This window comes from Peromyscus maniculatus, chromosome 11 (genome assembly GCF_049852395.1).
Source record: "Peromyscus maniculatus bairdii isolate BWxNUB_F1_BW_parent chromosome 11, HU_Pman_BW_mat_3.1, whole genome shotgun sequence".
Taxonomy (NCBI): domain Eukaryota; kingdom Metazoa; phylum Chordata; class Mammalia; order Rodentia; family Cricetidae; genus Peromyscus; species Peromyscus maniculatus.
In genome coordinates this window covers 21,617,088-21,635,866 of record NC_134862.1, presented here as the reverse complement: position 1 = coordinate 21,635,866, position 18,779 = coordinate 21,617,088, and the positions used below count along the sequence as shown (strand labels likewise).

The 18,779-nt window shown below is 44.2% G+C and overlaps 1 long non-coding RNA gene across 1 annotated transcript; it reads right to left on the bottom strand.

The window, feature by feature from the left end:
* Nucleotides 1–6,759: 6,759 nt before the first annotated feature.
* On the bottom strand, nt 6,760–13,327 carry LOC143267761 (uncharacterized). The gene is made up of 3 exons (XR_013043189.1): nt 13,190–13,327; nt 9,138–9,204; nt 6,760–6,865 (listed from the first exon to the last, which is right to left on the bottom strand). It is a non-coding gene; the product is annotated as an uncharacterized LOC143267761 (long non-coding RNA).
* Nucleotides 13,328–18,779: the final 5,452 nt, after the last annotated feature.

Below are 18,779 nucleotides of genomic sequence, written 5' to 3'. Positions count from 1 at the left end.
ATCCTTTATGCGGACCTGCTGGGTAAAGCCACGAGGAACCCAAGAACGGGCTCCCACAGGACATACAGAACATCCCACAGCACTTCCCCTTTTTTTTCCAAAAAGGAAGGTTTTAACCTTAACAAAGTAAAATTGCATATAATTTGGGAATTTGGGCGTAGCTTCTCTTACTACTTCCTGCTGGAGGGGGGTGCTGTATCTTATGGGGACACAAAGAAAATTTTAGGATTATGGAATAGTCCATGAGGCTGTATTGTCTGAGCCAGTTGCCTTGAATCCGGTCTGGACATTGGATCATCTGGGTCATGGTGTCATCAGAGACCTTTCAGGGGGTCTTGGCTGATCAAACCTGATATATCTAGAACAAATCCATAGCCTCTGGCTTTCTGTCGGAACAAAAGCAGAATCTCCTTTCCAAAGCAACACATCCTTAGACATAAATTTCGAAATTGAAATACCTTTAAAATATACACATTGATTTAAGTGAGCAGTCTTTACAATCAAATGTCTTTCTGCAGTTAAAAATCCCAAAGACAATATAATCCAGACTCTCTGTGTAATATTCATCTTTACATGGCTTATTTTTATATTACTTTTACTTTCTACATCTATTTTTTTTAAACTTTCTATTTCTTTATATAACTGTCTATGTTCCTTTTCCTCTCTCTTCCAAGCCTATGTACATTTTTACACACATTGTAAAGCATTTAAAGTCTTGTTCCATCTGAATCTGTCTTATTGTGAATCTATTGCTTTAAACTGCAGCATTTGTAAGACTGAAACAGCGCTATGGCTGCTGGCTCCGCCCACCTCAGCTTGGCTGTGGTGCCTTTACCACCAGCTCTGGGAGCTATCATAGGTCTATGCTTTTATCCAAGCAGCATGTAGCCCAGAAACCTTTTTTGTTTTGTACTAGCAAAGGCTAAATCCACCACGCAGCTTAATGTGCCCCTTGCAGAGGCCTCATTCCCGCCATACAGTAGGTCGAGAGCACACACGCTAGGAACGCACCAGTAGCTCAAACCGGCAAGTTGCCGCTCATTTGAGAGATAATTAGGAAGCTGTTTTTAGCTCCGTTTTAGAATCTTTTCTCTCAGGTTTTAGTTGGAAACTCTTGCCCCATGTTGGGCACCAGATATAGATGTAACCAACCATCTTATTAAATAAGAAACACAGAACCAATGTAAAAGAGAAAACTGAGAGGTCAGAGCTCAGAGCTAAAATCTTACCCTTCTTCCTGCATGCTCCTAGCTTCCCGAAAGAGACCTATTTCCTGTGTGTATGTCTTTTCATAGTCTTTTGTTCTGCCTTCTCATTGGTTGTAAACCCAAACACGTGACTGCCTCGTCACTGTCTGTATGTACAGCCCCCCAGGTCTTAAAGGCTTATGTCTCCAATGCTGGCTGTATCCCTGAACACACAGAGATCTACCTAGCTCTTCTACCAAGTGCTGGGATTAAAGGCGTGTGCCACCACCACCACCACCACCACCACCACCACTACCAGCAACACTCTTGCTATGGCTCTAATAGCTCTGACCCCCAGGCAACTTTATTTATTAACATACAATCAAAATCACATTTCCGTACAATTAGAATACCACCACACACCATGGTCAATTTCTACTTTCTGTCCTCCTCATTTACACCAAGTTATAAGCTCTGTGAGGACTCCACACACTCCCAACACAGGACTTGGAGGAACCCAGCTGGAGCCGACACGGAAGACCCCTCCCTGAGGGCTAGTTCTCAGAACATGGGAAGGTGCTGTTCAAACTGCAGAGAAGAAGAGTAGTCAATAGTGCCACCCAGGTTTAAAGCCCACAAATCACAGTGATGACCGGCCCGGCACGATCTCCCCAGCGATGTGATTACTGGCACTTTTATCTAGGGGTAACCTCCAGCTGTCTGATTGCACTCAATAGGACGTAAATTCATGCCCAGGACTGTAAACTTAACCTGCTTACCCGTGGCTAGTGAGGCCATGGACCCTGGAGTAAAACCTACCTGCCATTTTCCTAAATCAGTGTACTTTCTAACTGCATCCTAAATGTTATCCGCATACCCACAGATGTGTGCCTCTACCGCTCATCAAAGATGTTCCTCTGTAGGCTCCAGAGACCACCAAAACTGGTAGAAACACAGAGAATGGGTGACTGTGGGGGGCCCAGACCAAGAAACCCAGGATGTCTGCTGCTAGACAGTGTTCCGGAGGTGACAGGGAAGCTGCACGTGAAGCCTCAACAACACAACATAGCGGCAGCACCCGTGAGCAGGCCAGCGTGCACAGGCCCAGTCGAGGTGAGCTGCTGCTAAGAGGAGAACCAGTCTTCTTCAAAGACAAATCCTCAGGCAGGCTGTCTCCCTCCCCAGGGGCCAGACATACACAGGTGTGCATAAGAGCACACTGAATGTGTGTGTGTGTGTGTGTGTGTGTGTGTGTGTGTGTGTGTGTGTGTGTAAAACAATAATTGTAGAGGAAGAGGTCATGAACTTGACAGGGAGTAGGGATTTGGAGGGAGGGAAGAAGGGGTGGAAATTATATAAATATACTACTCATATATGAACTTCTAAAAAAATACCCTAATAAGTATGGAGAGGTGGTGAGCCTGATATGGAGGTCTTAATGAATTTGGGGTGGGGGTAGCTTAAGCAGCTGCTGGCATTCCATGGCTTGCTTGGAAAAACAACTACAGACTGCCATGTACCTTGTCTAATTTGTAATTCCTTAAACACTCATCGGTCCAGACATAAACCAGGGAAGTGTTTGAGTGGAAGAGTCAGATCTTCAGGGCGCAGGGAGGGTGAGGAAGTGGAAGAGGTGAGGCTGGGAAGGGAGGAGAGTGAGGAAGAGGTGAGGCTGGGAAGGGAAGAGAGTGAGGAAGAGGTGAGGCTGGGAAGGGAGGAGGGTGAGGAAGAGGTGAGGCTGGGAAGGGAGGAGGGTGAGGAAGTGGAAGAGGTGAGGCTGGGAAGGGAGGAGGGTGAGGAAGAGGTGAGGCTGGGAAGGGAGGAGGGTGAGGAAGAGGTGAGGCTGGGAAGGGAGGAGGGTGAGGAAGAGATGAGGATGGGAAGGGAGGAGAGTGAGGAAGAGGTGAGGCTGGGAAGGGAGGAGGGTGAGGAAGAGATGAGGCTGGGAAGGGTGTTGTGGAGGGCATAGGGAGAGTGAGGTGGGGGAAGGGAGAGGGTGAGCAGGTCACTAACACCTATAACTCCAGCTCAGCTCCAGGGGGAGCTTCTGTGTCCTCTCATACACACACACACACACACACGCACACGCACACACACATGCACACAGACACACACGCATGCACATGCGCATGCACACACACACACACGTACACGTGCGCACACACACACACACACACACACGCGCACGCACACGCACACACACACACACATTAAAAATAAGATGAATCTTGGAAATGGTATGATATTCATTCTGTGTAGATGGTATACTGTTAAAAAAAAAAAAAAAACTTTATAGCTGAGTCTGTGCTGCTGTTTTCCCCCATAGGACAGGATGTATTGAATGACCACAGGCATGAGTTGCGTCTGTGATTTCCTCCTTAGAATCAACTTCCAGGTCAGAAGACCTCCAAATAAGTCCTACAGTTCCTTCTAATTAGACCCAACAAAAGGCCTTGGAAGGAAAAGATCTTTATGATCAATAAGAAGCATCCTTAGTTTCACTATGTATTTCTTCTAATCTACTATATACTCTATTTCATGAATGCATTTAAATTTTAGCCAGCCTACCTGTGGGAGCCCGTTCTGGGGTTCCTCGTGGCTTTACCCAGCAGGTCCGAATAGAGGATGATCAGGACCACGGGCCTGAGTTCAGGTGTCTGAAATGGCCTGCACTTGGCTGTGCTGGGGGAGGAGGTCTTTTGCTCCACCCCTTGGCGTCTCTATAAAAACCCTGGACCAGAGACAGTCGGGGCCCGTTGGAATAGGTTCCAGGCCCTCTCGAGGCTATCCTTTATTTTCTATCCGTTTATCTCCGTAACATTCTCCGCTATAAATCCTTCTATCTAATATTTCCTGCTGATCGCACTCAAGAAAACTCTGGGAAGCTGTGGGGGTGGTGGGTAAACGCCCCACACCTACCCCAAACTCTGCCCCCAGTGAAAAGAGAAAGAAGAGCGAGCCGCTCAAGTGTGGCCGCTAGTCTCAGGGTATGTGGGCCATCTAGGAGCAGGACAAAGCAGGCCTGTGTGGGGTGGAAAAAGGCACGTGGCTGCTGGCTTCTGCCATCCAGAGAGGCACACAGACTTGCGGGATCTGGGAGGAGAGATGCAGGCCCATCCAAGAAGCAGGTGCTGGGTAACCCAAAGCCATGATTTTACTCATGTTCCCATGCTCCAATTCCCATAAATGTAACAGCCAGCCCAGATCCCTGGATTCTGGGATGGGGCACAGCTCCTCCGCAGAATGCAGGAGGCGCTTTGTTCTAGTCCTAGCAGCATAAAACAACAGAAGCTTGAGTACTCCAAAGTCAACTGTGTAATGTCACATGCCTTCCAGATCCGACCAAACTCATGCCCCACCAGCAATGACACAAACACACATCAAACTTCAGGTCCTTGGAAGCCAACGTGTCAACATACGATGGGCCATTTCTAGGTAGATTTTGGACCAATGTGAGATGCGGATGGTAAATTGAAAACTGTGAATGCGATGTGCCTTGCACCCTGCCCTTGCCATGGTCAGTTCTACACCATCCGACATGACAGCCTCTAATAGCCCCAGGGACTACTGACCAACAGATGTGGCTAGTCTTCACTAAGATGGAGAAACTACACCAGATATCCAAGTCTCTAAGCAACATAAGAATGCAAATACTGCTGGGCGGTGGTGGCACACGCCTTTAATCCCAGCACTTGGGAGGCAGAGGCAGGCGGATCTCTGTGAGTTCGAGGCCAGCCTGGACTATACAGAGTGAGTTCCTGGAAAAGTGCAAAGCTACACAGAGAAACCCTGTCTCAAAAAACAAAAAACAAAAAAAAAAAACAAAACAAGAAGAATGCAAATACTTGCCCTCTTTTTATTATGACAAAATGTTGGGGTGATAATGTTTGGGAGACATGAGGTGAAGTTAGTTTTGTTTATTTGGTTGCTCTTTTGGCGGTGCTGGGGAGGAACCAGCCTTACAAATACCAGGGACATGTCCTACCACTGAGCTACACTTCGAGCTTCTGAATCCTTTTTTAGTTTTTAAAAAAATGTGGTCGTTAGAAAAAAAATTAATTCTAAATAAACACGGTTCATGGTTTTTTCTATTGAATGGCATTGTATGATTTCTAATACCACCGAAGATCTGTGATCCACTTACTTCCCAGCTGGTCTTCTAACTTACAACTCTCAGAGTTCCTGCCCTGAGGCTACCACCTCTGACTGCTTCCTTCCTCCCGTCCCCTCCCCTCCCCTCCCGTCCCCTCCCCTCCCCTCCCGTCCCCTCCTCTCCCCTCCCCTCCCCTCCCCTCCTTCTTCCTTCCTTCCTTCCTTCCTTCCTTCCTTCCTTCCTTCCTTCCTTCCTTCCTTCCTTCCTTCCTTCTTCCCTCCCTCCCTCCCTCCCTCCCTCCCTCCCTTCCCTCCCTCCCTCCCTCCCTCCCTCCCTCCTTCCTTCCTTCCCTGCCTTTCTTTTTCCTGATTTTTCTAGACAATTTTCTCTATAGCCCTGGCTGTCCTGGAACTCACTTTGTAGACTAGGCCAGCCTCGAACTCAGAGATACACCTGCCTCTGCCTCTGCCTCTGCCTCCTGAGTGCTGGAATTAAAGGCCTGTGTCACTATGCCCAGACAATTTTCATAGAACCACAATTAGCAATTCCTTTTTGAAATTCTGTTTGAGTTTAGGGAATAAAAAGTTGTAGTTTCTAAAATTTGCCAGTAGATGGCGATCTTACCACACTTGACTGAAAACCAGAGCACTATTTGGAATAGAAATTCTATTTTTAACCAATTTGAGATTGTTCATTAACAGATAAGTGAATTCAACTGAGAAAGAGATAGTAATTCATACTGAATGAAAGAATGAATTTTGTTAAAATTTACAGGTGGACCCAATATTGGGAAACTCTTCATAAGCTCATAAACCATGAAATTAAAAACCAATATTTAAATTATTTTACTTTTTTTCTGTAAAATCTTCTTAACTATTATTTTTAAAAATAATTTGAGAGGCTGGGCAATGGTGATGCATGCCTTTAATCCCAGCACTAGGGAGGCAGAGGCAGGCAGATCTCTGTGAGTTCAAGGCCAGCCTGGTCTACAGAGTTAGTTCCAGGACAGCTAGGGTTGTTACACAGAGTAACCCTGTCTCAAAAAACAAACAACAACAACAATAATTTGAATGGCTCTTCCTGATTTCTAAACACTGGTGAAAAGATTACAAATTGTCCTGATGTTATAATTTATAAAGGAGCTTCACCCTCTCATTTATACAAAATATTTATAGCAAGGAAGACTTGGCAGTTAATATTTAATGTGCTGTCATAGTTAATTATTGTCAATAGCAGTTACTTTTATGAAATTAATTGTTCTGAAGTTTGGTCCTTTCTGGAACCTTGCAGAAATATTTCGATGATAAAGTTGTTTGCTTTGATATATTCTTGTTACCCGGAGCTCTTGGTCTTGAATGATATTCCTATAATAAACAGGGAGGATTTGGCACTGAGACCCACACATGGGGTGTGGTGGCCATAGAGGCAGAGACATGTGATGGACAGGTGCTTGTCTAAAGCCTTCAGAGTTTGGCCATGTTGACATCTTGACATCAGACCTCCATCCTCCATGGTTCTAAGTGATGTCTCTGTTGTTCCAAGCCTCCTCCTCTTGGCATGTCCGAAGATGCTGAACTGTGAGTTCCTTGAATAAGAAAGGGGAGTTTAAAAGAGGGAGACCGCACACTCCAGACACAGTCCTTCTCTTTTAAGCATCAATGCACTTGACAAGCTATCTTCTAAATCTTTTTTAAAGTTCTTTCAGGCGAAGAGATGGTTCAGCGGTTAACGTAACCAAGGTTCCATTCCCAGCACCTACCTGCAGCTCACACTTGTCTTTCAGTTTCAGGGGATCTGCCGCCCTCTTCTGGGCTCTATAGGCACTGCATGCATATGGTACACAGATGTACACAGAGGCAAAACACCCATACACATAAAATAAAAATAACGTTTTTTTTTAAGTTATTTTCAATCTATCACAGAACTATTTCAAAACAACAGAGCTAGAAAACATAAAAATCTACTACAATTACATTTCTCTCCATGAACATTATTTGTAAATGAATTCTTAGATGATCAAAAAGCAACAGAGATAAATATGACCCCACCCTACATGCCAAATACACACATCCGCATGGAGCAGGAGAGGTGGTGTCTCACATTCACGACGAGCTGCTCACACTAGCTTCCGCGATTGACCTGCTGACGAAACTAGACTGCATGTGACTAAACTCTACCTACACTCAGGTGTCCAACACCCAACGCTCACTTTTCTTCTCTGTGTTGTTAGCCTAAAATAAAATAAAATAATAAAATAAAATAAAAACAAGCATTACCCAGCAGGGACGAACTTCTGAACTGAGTGAGACAAACCAATAAGGCTAACTTTCTTGAACGGTCTGTAGGAGGGCTCTGCACAGCCCACACCCAGCACCAGCACACCCCTCCACATGTGCCCTGCAAGTTGAGTCCTTGAACTCCAGGGCCCATGTGATCCTCTGCCTCAGGCTCCAGAGTAGCCGAAACTACAGATGTGCACAGCCACGCCCAGCTGTTATTTAGCGTCCCTTGTCTATGGTCTCCTTATCCGGGCTACCTATCTTGAAAATCCGCTTGCTACTTTGAACCAGTCCCTCAAAGCATAGCATAATTACCGTACTTGAGCTCACCATGGACATTAGAGGTGTGCTTCTACATCCATGCTTGACTCCGGAGGAGCTAAGATGTGAAAGCAAGTCTTGGTGATTTTGAAGTGAGACCCAAGGATAGCCACTTCAATACTCTCAAATTTCATCTCATTTTCAAAATGAGATTGGTAATTCCTCCTTCACAAGGTGGCTACAAAGATGAGAGACAATTGGCTGCGATCTCTGGCCTGTGGTAGATGTTCAGTGAATGACAGGGGTAGAAGGGGGATCCTCCATTATTTTTACCTCTATGAAATACTTAATGGCAAAGAAGAGGATTTTCCCCTAGGGAAAAAAGGAAAAAGACTTTACAGCTTTGGTCCTAGGGCAGTGGTTCTCAACCTTCCTAATGCTATGCATGTTGTGGTGATCCCCAACCATAAAATTATTCTGTTGTTACTTCGTAACTGTAATCTGGATACTATTATGAATCAAAATGTAAATATCTGATATGCAACCCTATGGGGGTCATGACCCACAGGTTGAGAACCACTGACTTGGGGTATCAGCATGGCTGACACAGCAGAGAACTCTCCTCTGTGTGGAGACTACTGGGCATGAAAGTTTAGGAAGACTCACTAATGGCCTCTGTTGGGATGCTGCCTTCGCGGTGTATCACAGCTATGTCTTACACATAGCACCCACAGTCCTGAGGTGTTTAGGCAGCTCCCGCAGCCTCCCAGCTACGATGCTGACTGAATGAGGCCTCTTCAGCTCAGCGTTTTCTCCTGTCATATTTCAAGCTCTTCTTCGTCACCATGACCGCGGGCAGATCGTGGCCCTGCTGCTTGGTGCTTCACCATTTTTACCACATTGTGGATACTGTTGAGTGTTTCCTCTTTCTTTTAGTAAAGCAGAACAGCATGCATGTTTGGCCATCCTCGGCCGCTTCCCTTGATCTCCCAGGTAGCACATTGCTCTCCAAAAGTCGTAAAGCTTCCATGTTTGCCAGTGGGGCTGCTGATTTCTAGCTAACTGACTTATCAAGCACTGATCACTCACTGGTTGGAACTAAGGTTTATTGTTGACACAAGTGGGCAGTCCTTTATAACATACCCTGTCTTAACACTTTCCCAGCACCTCCCTGTCTGCACACAATCCCTGTTCTCAAAGACTTCATAACCCATTCCTGTGGGGGAGAAATGGACGTTCTGCAGCAGTCTGTGACGAGAGTGAGCAGAGGGGTCCAGGGACAGTGCTGGCAGGGGCTGGCTGCCCAGAGGAACCCACCGTGAGCTGTGAGCTGTCTCCTCCAGGTGGGAGTGAAGAGGATAAGACTGTTGAGGCCAACGGAAAGCTGAAATAAAAAAACAAGACAGTGTTGCAGCTAAGTTCTGAGGTGGGTGTCCTTTCATGCAGATGCCTTCTATCTCTAAGAAAGGCTAGACCTTCAAGATTCTAAGCCCAGAGAGCCCTGTTCACCACACCCCAGTGAGCAGGCATAGCATAGTGAAAACCCAACATCACTGTTGTTTCTAAGATGTATTTGTATTGTAATAACCACGAGTTATATGATCCATGCACAATGTGCCTTTCTCATTTGAGAAATGTAGAAGGGCCTTCAAGTGTTATATGCCTTTCACATAAGTCAACCCAGCTTAGATCTCTTGAGTGACACATTAGCCACTTGGGTCAATTCCATGATACTTTACACTCTGTGGTCTTTGAGGAGATCCAACTTATGAATAAGCTAATGTCTCCATCTCCCTCCAAGGTATATCTCTTGACCCAGATCTACCATTGGGGGACGCTTATGATATCCATTTTCCAGTTTCTCACTGTCGCTGGCAGTAAAATTCTGTGCTGGGGTATTTCTTGCCTTAATAGGGATAGTACACTTTCTGTTTTAGAGGGAATATGAAACTTTTGCTTCACAAAGCCCCACCACTGAAAAGATAGGCCCACAAACATGAGGCATGAAAACTGAGCATTGTTGTATTTTCATGTCTTTATGTATAATGCTTTCAAGTGTGGCATCTTAACACTGTACTATTAATAACTGTGGACACACGGTCAGAGTAATATATGGAAGACATTTGTGATTAACTCTAGAAGCCCGTGTGTGTGTGTGTGTGTGTGTGTGTGTGTGTGTGTGTGTGTGTTTTACATGTGTATGTACAGGAGCATGTGAGCATGGGTATGGAGACCAGAAGTCAGTATCAGGTGTTTTTCTCTATTACTTTCCACTTTTTCTGAGTCTCTCACTGAACATTGAGCTCAATCCAGCACAAGTAGCTGATCAGCAAACTTAAGAGACCCTCCTGTACATACATCCTCAGTGCACAGAGCCACACCTAGATTTTTATGTCAGTGTTAGAGATCTGAAATTAAGTCAGCAATTTGCTGGCCAAGCCATCTCCCTAGCCCCCACATAGTTTTATAGACCTAAGTTCCTTTTCACAAAACCTACTACAAAGTTGTGTTTAGGACTACCACCTACTGCCATTCACAGGCTATTGGGTGGGTTTTATGTGCTAGGTAAGCTGTAGAAATATCCAAGACTACCAGGAGCAGAGATGAAATTTTCCTATGAAAAACACAGCCATTTTGCAATTCCAAAAAATGCCGTTGGCCAGCAATTATCCTTGGGGATAGTTTTCTTGGCACCAAATAGCTTATTTTCCCAGGATGACCTTAGGATACAATTTGGTAATGAGATCATTTGGCAACTTGGGCTCTAATACAGTGAAATTAAATAATTGAATTGGCAGTGGTTTTTAACTTACTCTTAGTCCTCCAACATGGACTCTGGCCAAGATTGTGAATAAATATTTGGGCTTTTAGGACTTCCATTTTGTAATTTCAATTTGAATAATATGAAAAGAAAGCTCTCTTCCGTAGCACTGAATATCTTTATATGAGCAAGTAAATCCTTCCTTGTATCTAGTTTCTGCGGCATCGTTCAGGCCCAGCATTTTTGGTGATCCTGAATGGAGACATTTCTTACTACTTGTTTTTAACTCCTACAGCACACACTGTATTTCTTAATCATTTGGGGACACAAAAGATGCTTCCTGCTTTATTTTTCCAACTGTAATATATGCACACATGCATCATCACACACATGCACAAACACACACACATGCATGCATACATGCACACACAAATAAAATAAATTTAAGAGAATTCCATGTCACATGTTTTGATCTAAAAATTCAACCTCATTACACCTGTGTAGGAACAGGAGTATTAACTGTCTTACTGAGGTAAAACCCTAAAGTACTCTGAAACATCAGCTTCAAACAATTCTTAGGCTTGTCAGTTTTTCACCTAACCATTTGAACCTATCTCCAAATCTATCTCTTTTTTAAGATTTTTATTTTTAACCATGTGTATGTATGTGCTTGAGTGTGTGCCTGTAGAGGCCAGAAGAAGAAACTGGATCCCTTGGAGCTGGAGTTAACTCGTGGCTTTAAGCCACCTGATGTGGGTACAGGGAACTGAACTTACATCCTCATCAAGAACAACACTCACCTGCTCAGCCTTCTCTCTTGTCCCCCCAATCTACTACATATTACACACAGAAACTGATCAGTCGTACAGCATAACATTACCAGACTACTACTTGTAAGATTGCACTTTTTGACCTTTTTCTCAGGGGTCACTACTCCGTCTTCATGTCTCCTCTGTCTAGAGTACCATCTTCACTTAAAATTGACCAAAGGGCTATTCAATCAGTGTTCAGCTAGTGACTGAATCTTGATGCTTCTCTATATGTTCTATAAAAACTACAACCAACTTGTGCTTTTTCATAGGAACAATTAAATCATTTTAAAAATGGTTATCGTTGAGGGTGGCCCAGTGGTTAATAGAGCGCGTTGTTCTTGCCAGAAGACCTAAGTTGCGTTCCCACCACAGTCCCCAGCTTATAACCACCTGTTATCACAGCACCAGGTGATCCACCCCCTTATTCTGGCCTCCACAGACAACTGCACTCACGTGCACATTCCCACACACATAAACCCCATGAAGTTGACATTTAAAATCAACCATCACATCCTGTTTCAAAAAAAAGTTTATAGTATCAAGAACTGATATATGTTGACATATGTTCACAGACTTTGAAAAGCAAAGGCAAAAGGAAGACAGAGCAAAGCCCAAGGTCTGGACAAAGATTTGCTTGACATGGATGCAGGTGATCTAAAGGGGAGCCAAGCATTGCACCATTTTCAGAAGGAAAAGGTCAGGTTTGTGTCTTCTCTGGTATGACACATAATTGCTACTCTTACATTGTATCCACTTTTGTCTCTGTTTAACCCTGTTGAGTTGAGTTGATTTAGAAGTCAGATGGAAACATGAGCTGCTAAGGTGGACTATAGCTCCTAGGAAAATGTTCACTCAGCTCAGGTAACAGAAGGCCCAAGTAATCATTAGCTTAACGATGATACTGTCACTATATGGGAGATTGTGCGAGTCAGTGCAGGGACATCCTATGACTGAACTTAGATCCTGCTTCTGAAACGCTGGCTAAGAAGTACACGAAGGTTGGCTTTTGAACTAAAAATGATTCCACCCCAACACTCTGTCCTGGTTTCATCCCTGTTGCTGTGATAAAATACCCAATAAAGCAACTTAAGGGAGGAAGGGTTTACTATAGCTGAAAGTTTGAGATTCAGCTCATCGTGGTGCCAGTGAAGGCGACAGGAGCCTGAAGCAGCTGGCCACTTCCATCCAGTCAGGAAAAAGAAAGCAATGAATACCTGTTCTCAGCTCACTTTCCTCTTTTAGCTGTTCATGCTCTGAGCATAAGAAATGATGCCACCCAGAGTGGGCAGGTCTTCCCACCTCAATTAACTTAATCAAGGTAATCCCTTGACATGTGTGAGGCCCGTTTCTCAGGTGATTCCAGATCTGTTCAAGCTGACAACTAAGATTAACCATCACATGCCCTCAATCCGTATCTCTGTGTTAAGATAGTGACAATGATCATAAAGGACTTTTCCTAGTAAAAATACAACTGGAAAAGTCACTCTGCAAGTGTGCTCAATGAGAAACAAAGCTGCCATGCCCCTTTGTTCAGTACTGTACCCACTGGAAAGGTGCACACGTGTCTGTCACCCATAGCTCCTGTAAGCAGCCCTATTAAACCTCAATAGGCAACACACACACACACACACACACACACACACACACACACACGCTCAAAATACATAAAAGTAGAAAGGAGGCTAATTAGGGAAAGGAAGTGGGAGTGAACATCATAAAAGTGCACTACAAACATACGTGAAAATGTCATAGTGAAATTCCATTATTATAATTAATATATGCTAATTAAGACATACAAAACACTTTTTAAAAACTTCCGTGTCAGTTGGAGAGGTTTCCCAAATAGTTGATAATGCTTCCTGCTTTTTCTGAGGACCCAAGTTTGGATCCCAGCATGAAGTGGTTCACAATGACCTGTAACTCTAGCTCCAGGGTGTCCAATGCCCTCTTCTGCCCACAGTGGATACCTGCACACACAAAGCATATATTTACAGGACACACATATAAAAATAAATATTTTTGACAATGATAGGTTCATCACTGTGGTGCTTTGAATAGGTATGGCCCCCATAGACTCGTGTTTCAATGCTTGGCCCATAGGGAGTGGCACTATTATCTCTGGGGCCTTGTTGGAGTAGGTGTGACATTCTTGGATGAAGTGTCATTGTGGAGGCCAGCTCTGAGGTCTCTTATATGCTCAAGCTACAAACAGTGTGACACACAGTTGCTTCTACTGCCTGTGGCTCAAGATGTAGAACTCTCAGCTCCTTCTCCTGCACCATGTCTGCCTGCATGCCACCATGAAGATAACGGACTAAACTTCTGAAACTTTAAGCTAGACCCAATTAAATGTTTTCCTTTATAAGAGTTGCCATGGTCATGGTGTCCTTTCACAGCAATAGAAACCCTAACTAAGACAGAGGTTGGTACCAGGGACAAGGTATTGCTGTAATAGGCCTGTTTTTGTTTGGAGGAATTTGGCCTTTGGTACTTTGGGTTAGGAAAGCAGTGGGATGCTTTTAAGCACTACTAAATGGACCATACTAGTAGGAGCATGGAAGACAATGGTGCTGAGGTAATTTGAATGGTGTAGGGGGGGGGGAGGGCCACTGGCTCAAGAGGTTTCAGAGGAGAAAATTTTAGTACATTGCCTAGAGATCATTCTTGTGATATTTTGGTGAAGAATGTGGCTGCTTTTTGTCCTTGTCTGAAAAGTCTGCCTGAAGCTAAAGTGAAGAGTTTTTAATTGCATTGGCAGAGGAAATCTCAAAACAGCTTAGTATAGTGGTTACTAGTGTTGAGTTTTATGAAGATTTATAATAAAAACAAGAAAGCTAAGCAAGTAAAAATACAAAATGTACAGATTAAGGGGGAAAGGGGGCACCAGGAAGTGGAAAGGAGCTAAATCCGGTGTTCAAGGTGATAAACAGATGAAGAAATGGAATAAAAGGAGTGGTGACCTCAGGGCAACATCTCACCCAGCTAAGCTTCCAACTTGTGAAAAAGAATTAAAGAGCTTAGAGCAGGGTGTGATGATAGACACATTTAATCTCAGCACTCTGGAGACAGAGGCAAGTGGATATCTATGTTCCAGGACAGCCAAGCTCAGGCAGTGAAGGACAGAAAGCTGGTGAAGATGTAATTGAATAAGGGGGCCATGTTCCAGGCCCAGCAAGCAGCAGAACTTGGCAGCTTTGGCCATGTGGTTCTGGCTTTGGAGTCAAGGATAGAAGAAAAGGGTTATGGAATCTCCCTCCTCTACTAAAGGAAAGCTGCTGAGGTCAGGCATGTGTCACAGTGTCCCTGCATGGAGGCCCAGAGAGGACACTGTGTGAAGCTGTGAAGTTGAAGTTTGTATCGCCTTGAAGACCCCAAGATGTTGGAGATGCCAGAGCCATGAGATACCTGCTAAGGAAAGCTACTAACAGGGAGCTAAACCAGCCCAACAGAGAGAAGTGTGTTATAGTCAAAGAAGCTGAAACAAGTTGGAAACCCGAAGAGCACTTGGATATCAGACATGGAGATGCTGGTTTTCAGTCTTCTCTGGTCCAGTATTTCCTCACTATGCTCCCTTTCCTCCATTTTGGAACAGTAATGTATATCCTATACCATTATATGTTGGAAGTATGTTATCTGCTTTTTTTAATTTTTGTTTTATAGGGGATTACATTTAATAGATTACATGAACCTCAGAAGAGACTTTGAACTTTTAAACAAGTTTGAGACTGTGATAGTCTATGGGAACTTTTGAAGTTGAACTGAATGCACTTTGCATTATGTTATGGCTACAAGCCTATGGGAGCCAGGGAGGGGAATGTGGTGGTTTGAATAGGTCTAGAGCCCATAGACCCATGTTTGAATCCTTAGCCCATAGGGAGTGGCACTATTAGGAGGTAGTGTTGGAGTAGGTGTGGCCTCAACCTCTGAAACTGTAAGCCAGCTCCAATTAGATGTTTTCCTTTGTAAGAGTTGCCATGGTCATGTCTCTTCACAGCAATGGACACCCTGAGACAGTCACTGAACCCACATCTCACCTCCTAAGGCTGCTGTGGCTGCATAAGGACAAAATGGGGAGCTGGAGAGCTGGCACAGCAGCTAAGAGCACTAGCTGCTCTTCCAAAGGACCCAGCTTCAGTTCCCAGAACCTACATCTCGGCTCACAGTTATCTGTAACTTCAGTTCTGGGTGATCTGATACCCTCTTCTGACCTCTATAGTCACCAGGCAAGCACGCAGTGCCCAGAAATATGAAACAGTCACACACACAAATTAAATAAAATAAAAACTTCAAAAAAATAAATAAAACAAGTAGCCTAAGTTGAGAGGGCTTGGTCCTCACAATACTTTTAATATATTCAGAAAGGTACGGGACTCCAAATGGGCCAACAGGTTTCCAGCCTGAGGATGCCGATGAGTCACCTCTCGCAGAACCAGCCCCGCCAGCACCTGGCCTGCTTACCAGTCATGGGAGAGATGGAAACTCAGCAAGTAGAGACCTGACTTCAGGGTGTCTGTGGGTGGCTGACAGGGTATAGAGAAGATCTTACTATTGTGCACTTCCTTCAAGTCTTTCGTTTAAGACTGAGATGGATTCTGTCGTTATGAAACTGAATTTCATGTAAAACTCTTTCAAAGGCTGAATCCACAAATGCCACCATGAGCTCCACTGATCTCTCTCATTTCCAAAATTCTTCAAGCCAGAAAGCATTTCCCTGAATGATTTCCCTTGAGGAAGGGAAGCTTCTTTGCTCCATTAACTTTGATTACTTAAGCACACAATCTGTGGGTGTCGAGTTAAGGGCAGAGGGAGTTAGAAAACTGTGTAGGGTTTAGTGCCCAGGGGATTATGGTCTAAAAAGGTGGGACCGTAGAGATTCTACCCCTACAAATGTAGGATACTATGTCAATGAGGGTAACAGATTTTTTTTTATTTGTGATTCACAAGCACTCAGTACACATCTAAGGGGAATTCAAGTTCCAAGGTACAGTGAAAAGACATTTCCAATACTTCATGAGGAAGTGACATTGGAACAGGCACTTGAAGAATGGCTGTGCATTTATTTAACAGGCTGAATTAATCAAAAGCAATTGAAGAAAATGATCTACTATTAACCAAAGCCCACGAGGCAGGAAGTAGCTTTGTGTGCTCTAGGAATGAGGAGTATCCTGTTGGCTCTGTGCCCTCTCTCCTAAAGTATAGAAGCAAGATGCTTGTTACATCATCCTATCACCTGCTTTCTCTTGATCCATTCTACAACAGATACTCAAATCCATCTTCATAAAGCTAATATCCCACCAATCACAACTTCACTAGAGTCTAGAAGGAACAAAGCTGGGCTTCCACAAACCCTACTGGTTGCAGGAAAAGCCTAACACACAAAGCCCTGAGCACCTGGCAGTACCTACTGGTACATTTTCAGCTCCATTTCCTGCTACTTTCACCAAAGTGCTTCTGCTTCCTGTATGCCAACCTCCCATAAACATGTTGGATGGCTTTCATCTATGCACTTATTCTGTTTTGATTGCTGCCTGAAATGGCCTGGTTTGTGGAAATCAATTTAAGAATTTGAGATTCAGTTTAAATGACACTCCCCTAAGGCATCCCCTATCCAAGTATTCAGAATTGAGCCCTCTCCAATGCCATGGTTCATTCAGCCTCTACTCACTTGTCACAGTTCTCAGATGAGATTGCCCCTGAGGACAGGTGACCTCAGCTCATTCTCCAGCTCTTCAAGTGTCTTCTCGATCACCCTATTAGCTTCTTTATTTATAAAAAGTGGACACTTACTATCTTAGTTAGGGTTTCTGTTGATGCAACAAACACCATGACCAAAAAGCAAAGTTGGGAAGGAAAGGGTTTATTCAGCTTACACTTCCACATTGCTTTTCATCACTGAAGGAAGTCAAGACCAGAACTCAAACAGGGCAGGATCCTGGGGGCAGGAGCTGATGCAGGAGTCATGGAGGGATGCTGTGTACCGACTTGCTTCCCATGGCTTGCTCAGCCTGCTTTCTTATAGAACCCAGGACCACTAGCCTAGCAATGGCACCACCCACCATGGGCTGCTCCCCCCCTCCCCGACACACACACACATAGATCACTAATTGAGAAAATGCCATAGAGCTGAATCTCATGGAGGCATTGCTTCAACTAAGGCTCCTTCCTCTTTAATGACTCTAGCTTGTGTCAAGTTGACACACAAAATCAGCCAGGACATTCACACCACCGTTCACAGAATCTGTAAACTGTTATACATATAAAAAAATTTCCACTTCCATTTTATTTTTATTGAAAAGTTTTTCATACAATATATCCTAATCAAGATTTCTCATTTCCCAACTCCTCCCAGATCTCTTCTACCTCCCTACCCACCTACCTCCATGCTCTGCTTTTTTTTCTCTCTTCAGAAAAACCAGCAGAAAAACAGAACACAAAGATACACACATCCCATAAAGACACAAGATTAGAAACTATAATATATGGGCAAAAGAACAGAAGAAGAAAAACAAAACAAAGCAATATGAGACAGCCTACAGAAATACCATTGAGTTTGTTTTGTGTTGGCACGGAGCCTACCCCTAAGTGTGGTTTGTATACTCAATGAGACTCCATTGGAGAAATTTAATTTTCCCTTTGCAAGTGGGTGTCAATTGCAGAGAGCTTCTTGGTTATGGGTCGGGTCCCATTTGGCTTGAACCCTGTCCATGCTGCCAGTCTGAGCTTTCAGGTGCATCAGTCTTCTTGGGTATGGAAATGCCTGTTTCCTTGGAGTCATCCAAACCCTTTGGCTCGTAAGAGTCTTTCCTCCTTCTCTTCTGAATAGCTCCTGAGCCCTGAGGGGAGGGTGTAATGGAGGCATCCCTTTTAAGACAGTGTTACAAGGTCTTTCACTCTGCACACTGTCCAGCTGAAGGTCTCTGTGTTAGTTCCTATCTACTACAAGAGGAAGCTTCTCTGATGATGAGTGAGTGAAGCACGGATCTATGGGTATGGCAGAATGTCACTCGTTAAGAGTCATTCTATTGCTGTGTTCCTTTATCAGAACAACAGTATTTGCTTTTCTCCTAAGCCCATGGATTATCCAGACTAAAGTTCACAGCCACCCAAGCAGTGTCAAGCTTGGGTTCCATCTCGCAGAGGGGGGTCTAAAATCCCATCAGAGATTGGTTGGTTATTGCCACATTTGTGCACTAGCATATCTGCAGAGAGGTCACCTTTGTATTCCCCAGGCTTTCTAGCCGGGTTGATGGTCACCTTTCTTCTCTGGTAGTGTGCAGATTACCTTCTAGTACCACGAACATTGGTCAGTAGGGATGAAGGCTGCATTTACATTTTATATACACAATATGCAGTTTCTACTGTGCTAGCATGTAAGGACCATACAGC